Raw genomic sequence first — 8,902 nt, forward strand, 5'->3', positions numbered from 1 at the left:
CTCAAGACCTCTTCTGTTCTTTTTTTTTTTTTTTAATTATACTTAAAGTTTTAGGGTACATGTGCACAACATGCAGGTTAGTTACATATATATACACGTGCCATGTTGGTGTGCTGCACCCAGTAACTCATCATTTAACATTAGGTATATCTCCAAATGCCTCCCTCCTCCCTCCCCCACCCCACAACAGGCCCCAGTGTGATGTTCCCCTTCCTGTGTCCATGTGTTCTCATTGTTCAATTCCCACCTATGAGTGAGAAATGTGGTGTTTGGTTTTTTGTCTTTGCGATAGTTTGCTGAGAATGATGTTTCCAGCTTCATCCATGTCCCTACAAAGACATGAACTCATCATTTTTTATGGCTGCATAGTATTCCATGGTGTATATGTGCCACATTTTCTTAATCCATTCTATCATTGTTGGACATTTGAGTTGGAAGACCTCTTCTGTTCTTATGGCCTCTCCATGTGGCCTCTGTCATGGGACTTTTTACGCGGCAGCTTAGAGTTTCCCAAAGCCAGCATTCCAAGATGGAGGAAATAAAAATCAGTCCATCCTTTTAAAGGCTAGGCTTAGAAATAGTGTAGCATCACTTTTTCTGAATTCTACTGGTTACATCAAGTCACAGGCCAGCCCAGATTCAATGTGGGAGGGCTTTATGCAAGGATATGAATACTGAGTGTCATGGTACAATGGATGGCCATCCTTAGAGACTAGCCACCACAGTCCACCCTCTGTTTCTCAATGATGTATGTCCTTCCTTCACGCAAAATACATTTTTCTCCCTTCCAAGGCCATTGAAGTCTACTCATACCATGGCATCAGGTTTGGGCTTTAAATCCAGGATCATGTCACCTGAATCATATCTAGGTGAGCTTAAGGTTTCTTGGGTTCAGCTATCGTCAACCTGAAGACTGATGAAGTAAAAAGACAAAGAATCTGCTTCCCACCCAACACACAAATACAATGGCTAGGCAGTGATGAAAAATTGAAATAGAAATCCCATTCATGAAAGGGAAAATAGGAAGCATAGAGCAGTCACTGGTTCATAGCAATTCTGAAATTAAGTTGAGAAAATGTTGCCAATTCTTTGACCAAAATTCATTTCTACTCTCTAGAGTGGTCCTCTGTGGCTCTTGGTTCCACCATTTAGGCTTTTGTTTTCACCCTCTGAGTCATCTTTCCTTTTGCATAAGAAATGGCCTATATTTACAGCTGAGTACATTCCTCAGCTTTCTTTCTATCAATGTAAACTTATGGCCCAGCGACTTCTTTTCATTTTGTTTTAAAGACATTTATTCAGCATCACGATCAGACTATTACATTTAGCAATCAATAGCATAGGTGCAAAAAAAAATCTACATTAAAATCTTTTGTTGGAATGCTTTACACTTTCCACAGAACAGAAACTAAAATAACCTGTTATACAATTAGTCACAAATACAGTCCTCGAGCTTTTTGCCCATACACATGAGTACTTGTCTAAAACATGTCTTCTTTGTAGCAGCTAGGCCATGCCACCACTGTGTTTGGCTGGGTTCATAAATCTGTTGTAACTTGTAGCTTCCCTGTCACTTCTCTGGCTCTCCTATCCTGCTAAGCTTCTGCCACTGCCATAGCTACTGCTGCTACTGGAACAGCCATAGCCACCTTGGTTTCATGGTTTGGCTAAGTATTGGTCTCCACCACCATAGGGGCCAGAGGTTCTGCCTCCAATCCTCCCTTCATAGGTCCAAAATTTGAAGACTGATTGTTGTGATTGCCAAAGTCATTGTAGCTTCCACCACCTCCAAAATTGCTTCCATCATTACCAAATCCATTATAGCCATGTCCACTGCCACCATATCCACCACCAACATGGCTGCCACCAAAGCCACCATGGCCACCACCAAAGCCACCATGACCACTGAAGTTTCCTCCATGACCAAAGTTGTCATTCCCACCAAAACCACCTCCACAACCACCACCAAAGTTTCCAGAACCACTTCGACCTCTTTGGCTGGATGAAGCACTAGCCATCTCTTGCTTGACAGGGCTTTCCTAACTTCACAGTTGTGGCCATTCACAGTGTGGTATTTCTGAATGACAATCTTATCCACAGAGTCATGGTCATCAAAGATTACAAAAGCAAAGCTCCTTTTCTTGCCACTGACTCGGTCAGTCATGATTTCAGTCACTTCAATTTTTCCACACTGTTCAAAATAATCTCTTAGGTGATGTTCTTCAGTGTCTTCTTTAATGCCACCAACAAATATCTTTTTCACAGTTAAGTGGGCACCTGGTGTTTGAGAATCTTCTCTTGAGACAGCTCTCTTTGGTTCCACAACTCTTCATCCACCTTGTGTGGCCTGGCATTCATGGCTGCGTCCCCCTCCTCCACAGTGGCATATATGACAAAACCAAAGCCCCTGGCGTGCTTGGTGTTTGGATCTCTCATTACCACACAGTCTGTGAGCATTCCCCATTGCTCAAAATGGCTCCTCAGGCTCTCGTCGGTTGTTTCAAAGCTCAACCCTCCAATGAAGAGTTTCCTCAGCTGTTCGGGCTCTTTAGGAGACTCTGACTTAGACATGACAGCAGGAAGAAGAGAGACTTTAACGATGCTTCTTTGGTGGCGTCCATGGGCAGAAAGGAGCAAGCTGATGAGCATATCTCAGACTTCTTTTCATTTTAAACTATGTTTGCATCTGTTAGTCCAAGCTGATGGTACCTTATGAATACAGTTCTCTTAAACTGTGTGAGTGTCCTATAAACCTTACAGGGTCACTTGATTAGACAGAAACCACATGCACAATTGTTTTTGAGACAGACCCCCTCTACCTTGGCCTGGGAATCAGGGTGCTGTGGGACAATGTCTTAATACTCTTAGAAGCTCTATTGTCTGGGTGAGAGTGTTTATAAGACATACCATTTAAGGTTCTTAGAAGTCTTTCTGTGTAGATAAAAGGGTCTATGAGGAATACCCTCAACACTTCCTAAGGTCTCAACAAATTGGCTACCTCACTGATGCAAAATTACTCCTGGGATCATGTTTTGCCAGAAGGGTCCTGGATTTGATCTTTGCTCTGAGGTCATCTCTTCCAGGATCTTTTGCTGCCTGGAGGAGCTAGAAAAGAGAAAGTTTTATTTTTGAATCCAGAAAGTCCTAAATTCTGTATATTTTCTCCTAATTTTGGTTAAAAACTGAAGAATTACTTTTTTAGTTCATTTTGCTCCTCCTGTATGTTAACACAGGCAGCCAAAAGAAGCCAGTTGGTGCTTTTGATACAGTCGTATGTGTGGGGAATTGGTTCCAGGAACACTGCAGATACCAGAATGCGAGGATGCTCAAGTCCCTTATATAAAAAGGTAGAGTATTTGCATATAAACTATGCACATCCTTCCGTATACTTTAAAACATCTCTGGATTACTTATAATACCAGATACAATATAAATGCTATGTAAATAGTTGTTGTACTGCATTTTAAAAATGTGTATTATTTTTATTGCTGTACTATTATTATTTATTTGAATATTTTCCATCTGTGGTTGATTGAACCAATGGATGAGGAACCCATGGAGGCAGAACCCATGGATACAGAGAAGCTGACTGCATCCTGACTGAAAATCTCCTAGCCAGAGCTACCTGTTTACAACATATTCTTCCTGTCTTCCATGCTACAGGGGATAGTTTTGCTAATTGGTCTGCACATAATTTAGGTCATGTTTTCTCCAGTTCCAATAGCAATTTCTTCGGTGTCCTTTGAGCCTTCACTATTCACCTCCTTAAGGAGCTTTCCAGCTTCTGCCTGCCACTGAATTCCAAAGCCCATGCCATATGTTTTAGGGTTTTGTGATGGCAACACCCTACTTCTATGAATCAAATTCTGTTTTGGTCGTGTATTGCTTACACTTAAAACTTAGTGAGTACTTAAAACAATAACCAGTTTATTAGCTCTCATTGCTCTGTGGTTGACTGGACACAGCCATGAAGTTCTACTGGTTTAACTGGGATCTTTCCTGTGGCTGCAGTCAGATGTTGGCTGTGGTGGGGGTCAACTGGTGGTTGCAACTGGGATCCCGAGACAGCTAGGCCTCTTTCCTTCTCCATATGGCCTCTCTGTGTGGTCTTTCTGGTCACATAGCTGTACTTCCTTCCTTCTTTTTTGAGACAGAATCTCACTCCGTCACCCAGGCCCAGGTTGGAGTGCAATGGCATGATCTCAGCTCACTGCAGCTTCCACCTTCCAGGTTCAAGTGATTCTTGTGCCTCAGCCTCCTGAGTAGCTGGGATTGCAGGCATGTGCCACCACGGCTGGCTAATTTTTGTATTTTTAGTAGAGACATAGTTTCACCACGTTGGCCAGGCTGGTCTCGAACCCCTGACCTCAAGTGATCCACCCGTGTTAGCCTCCTAGAGTTCTGGGATTGCAGGCATGAGCCACTGTGCCCGCCCTAATTACATGGCTGTACTTCTTACACTGTGGCTCTGGATTCCACAAATGGAATGTTCCAAGAGGGAGGAGGAAGCAGCAGCCAGTCCTTTTAAAGGCTGAAATTGGTGCTGTGCCACTTTGACCACTTTTGATTGGAAATCTTAAGTCGGTGTAGGAGAGAACCACACGAGGGCACGGATACCATGAGGCATGAAATTTGGCATCCATCTTAGGAGACTAGTTACCACGTAGTGTATGTGGCTAGATATTTGCAATTTGAAGTCAGCAGGAATGGAGAAGTATTCCTTAATTATGGACACAATTGTATTAGAGGATCTGCTGTGGTTCAGCTAGGAACATACCTACATACATTCGGGTATGTTTATGAACGTGTGTGTGTGTGTGTGTACACAGATATTAAAAATTTTGAAAATGCATGCAGTCATTGCCTAATAACAGACAATTCACAACACATACCTTGCTATGTGAGTTAATATGGAGGAAAATGGGAAAGACAAGAAACATTAGCCTGGAAGTGAAGGAATTCTTCATCTAAACCAAGGATTGCTACAGTATAGTAGTGTGACCTTGGACAAGTTCCAGCCTCTCTGGCTCTTAGTTTTCTTATCTTAAGAACCCTTTCCTGTTTAAAATTCTTGGATACTAATCACATGTTTTGCTCTTTCTCATATTTCAAGACTGAGCTGAAATGCTACCTCTTCTGTGATGTCTTCCTCCAAATCTAAATCTAATCACATCCTGTGCAGAGTGATGTGATGTTCTCAGATTGATGGCCACCAAGTTAGCAAAAACCTTTTCAATGTTTCACCACATCTAGAGAACAAGGGATTTGTGAAATCAAACAGTAATTTGAATTATTTATCTGTGAGCTGAAAACATAGATTTGTCATTTTTTAAGTTTCTGCTTTTCATCAGGGATATAACATTGGTGAAGTGCTCTATGTGGATGGCTGTTTCAACAGTTGTTTAAATAGATGTAATTGTAGTTGTAGGGTAGACTAACTGCTAAAACAAAGAACCCCAACATTTCAGTGGCTTAACATAATAAAAGTTTAGTTTTTGCTCATGTAATAGTTCAACATGAGCATTTGTGGACAAGCAGTTCCTGGGCAGCTCTCCTCTGTTATTTCCTCACAGTTTTTCTTTCTTTTTCTTTTTAATGTCATTGAGGACTTCTCCATTCAACTGGCAGGTGAAGCAAGAGAGACTGGATTGCACATGGAGGTTGTTCTGGTCCAGGTCCAGAAGTGATGTCTCTCTGCTGCCTGCATCCATTGGCCAGAACACAGCCGCGTGACTGACTGCTCATAGCTTCAGGGCAGGCTGGGAAATGTAGTTTACCTGTGCGCCCAGGAAAGAGAGCAATTAGATATTGGTGAGCAGCTAGCATCCTCTGCTACAATGTCCTTTCTTCCGTTCTTCATATTTTACTCCACAGCCCTTTGACATTTATTTATCTGTATACACATTCTATTTTTCACTTTAATATTAGAGAATTTAGAAAATATAGAAAGGTAAAGAGAAGAAACCAACAATAGCCATAATAACTCAGTGGTTATTTGGTTATTTTTGGAATATTAATATGTATATATATATATTTAGGATGGTTGAAATTATAACTTTACATCACTTTGTATTCTATTTTTAATCACTTAATAGTGCAAGAGAAGTACTTTCCTATGTCAACAAAACTCTCCATAATTGAGCCTAAAAAGCTTTATAAAATTCCATCTCATGATAATTTACTGTATGAGTAGAAAGAATAGAGAGAAATGTTTGGACAGGTTTCAAAAGACCTAGTGTATCAGTGAATCCCTGTGTTAATGGTAAAGCAGCTCAGTGTTATAGCCTCAGGGTGGGATGAGGGGAAGGAGACTTTCTGCTAAATACTTTCTCTGATATATTGCATGCTCCATTAGAAAAAATATCTTAGTTTCAAATTGATAATTCATTATAAGTTAAAATGCTGCTTGAGATTGATTTCTTCTTTTCACTGTCAGCACATTAAAACACAAAGTGATTGGCAGATTATATTCCAAAAAATGGAAGAGATTAACTTCGCCATTTGAATTATTTTGCATTTTGATAGCCCTTCTTGGTCTTTTTCTGTTTCTTTTCACCCCTGAGTAGTCAGAGTTGTCATAAACATGGAGCTGCTTATTTTCTAGCCCACTAGAAGTAGTGTTGGACAGTAACAGGGCTTCCTGATGCTCACACTATCAGATTTATGAAGTGGAAGAAAGATATTCCAGTAACGGCGCAAATTCACTTCCAGAGAGGAAATGCCAAGCAACCTTATTGCTAGTTAACGTCAACATGGATCAGTAGAAAGAAATTCTCCCTGATTATATGCGAAAGGCTGTGTCCTTTTTTGGTAAACTCTCCACATCTGTCATTTCTTGACAAATGAATCTTAGTAAAACATGTTGAAGATGAAAAAGACAATAAGGAGACATTGTATTTTTATTGTCTTTATGTCTGTTAAACAGTCTCTTGTTTCCAGAGATGCTTTAAATGTAAAAATTGACATAGCTGTGAGTTGTTGGAATAGAAAGAAAAGTCAGAGTGCAGAAAATGTCAAAGTTTAACTGTTGTTCTCAAGTCTAACAGTGACTGCAGACTAGATTATGAAAATCGAGTTGAATGGGGTCTTTTTCAAGCTACAGTGAGACTGTTTTAATCTCACTGACGTTTTTGCCAGAGTTCTTTCTCAAATAATAATTAGGTCCTCCTCCAACTTGCTTTCCTTAATCTTCTACTTTGAAAATTCTACCAAAATAAGCCTGAGTTAAATTTTGAACTAAAAATCACGAAATTTTATTGCTGTTATCATCATAAGATCAATATATTTTCATTGTTTAAAATTGAAAAATGCAGAAAAGTAGAAAGGAGAATGAGAATTGCTCAATCTTATTACTCAAAAACAACCACAGTTATTATTTTGGAGTTTTCCTTTCTAAATATATATTTTATAAAGGTTAAATGTTGTAGTCATATTATATATACAATTATGCATCTTAATTTGCTTACTGTTATAAGCATTTACCATCTCATTACAGATCCCATAAATATGATTTTACTAAATATTTTATGATTATAAAACTACGGCAGTATTACTGTAGAAAATTTAGAAAATATAGAAAGGTAGGCCAGGCACAGTGGCTCACACCTGTAATCCCAGCACTTTGGGAGGCTGAGGTGGGTGGATTACCTGAGGTCACGAGTTCGAGGCCAGCCTGGCCAACATGGTGAAACCCCGTCTCTACTAAAAATACAAAAAAATTAGCTGGGTGTGGTGGCAGGTGCCTGTGATCCCAGCTACTTGGGAGGCTGAGGAAGGAGAATCACTTGAACCTCAGAGATGGAGGTTGCAGTGAGCTGAGGTCGTGCCATTGCACTCCAGCCTGGGAGACAAGAGCAAAACTCTGTCTCAAAAAAAAAAAAAAAAAGAAAGTAAGAAAAGAAAAGAAAGGTAAAGAGAAGAAACCAAGAAACCAATAATTGTCAATAACCCTATCACTCAGTGATTACTTGGTTATTTTTGGAATATTGATATGTATATATATATTTTTAAATGGTCGAAATTAAAATTTATTTACCACTTTGTATTCTATTTTCAATCACCAAATAGTACAAGAGAAGTACTTTCCTATGTCACCAAAACTCTTCATAAATGATGCCAGAAAAGCTTTATAAAATTCCATCACATGATAATTTACCTAATGCCCTATTGTTGTGCAAAATAATGCTATACTAAATATCTTTAGGTATACATTTTTATTTTCATTTTTGAATTTTTCCTCTGGAAAAATTCTTAAAAGTCCAAGAGTATGAAAACATTAAGGTTTATGATTCACATTTCCAGAATAGTGGCACCTGTTTGTGTTTCTACCAGCAATGAATGTGTGCCTGTCTGACACTGTCGCCTGCATTTTATTATTTAAAAAAAAATCCATGCAAATGACAGACGAGTATTAACATCAAGTTTCTCTGATCAAGCTGATTCTGAATAGTCAGTACAGTATTCTGAGGACTTCGGCTATTTGAATCTTGCACCTTCCATTCCCTGGGGTTAGAAGGAGCCTGTGTGTTCATGTCTATCTTTGTTTTTTCTTTTGAGACAGAATCTCGCTCTGTCGCCCAGGCTGGAGTGTAGTAATGCGATCTCGGCTCAATCCAACCTCTGCTTCTCGGGTTCAAGCAATCCTCCTGCCTCAGCCTCTCGAGTAGGTGGGATTATAGGCATGCCCCCACCATGCCTGGCTTGTTTTTTGTATTTTTAGTAGAGACGAAGTTTCACCATGTTGGCCAGGCTGGTCTCGAACTCCTTGTCCTCAGGTGATCCACCCACCTCAGCCTCCCAAAGTGCTGGGATTACAGGCATGAGCCACTGTGCCAGCCCATGTCTATCTTTCAATAAAGATTTTTGAGTGCTAGCACCCTCTGCTAGATTCTAGGGAAATAAA

At 39.9% G+C, this 8,902-nt stretch overlaps 1 pseudogene; it reads right to left on the minus strand.

Moving 5' to 3' along the window:
* Positions 1-1,587: 1,587 nt before the first annotated feature.
* LOC129031599 (heterogeneous nuclear ribonucleoprotein A1-like) lies at positions 1,588-2,592 on the minus strand (annotated as a pseudogene).
* Between the last annotated feature and the right edge of the window lie 6,310 nt (positions 2,593-8,902).

The sequence above is a fragment of the Pongo pygmaeus genome, chromosome 11 (assembly GCF_028885625.2).
Source record: "Pongo pygmaeus isolate AG05252 chromosome 11, NHGRI_mPonPyg2-v2.0_pri, whole genome shotgun sequence".
Lineage (NCBI taxonomy): Eukaryota > Metazoa > Chordata > Mammalia > Primates > Hominidae > Pongo > Pongo pygmaeus.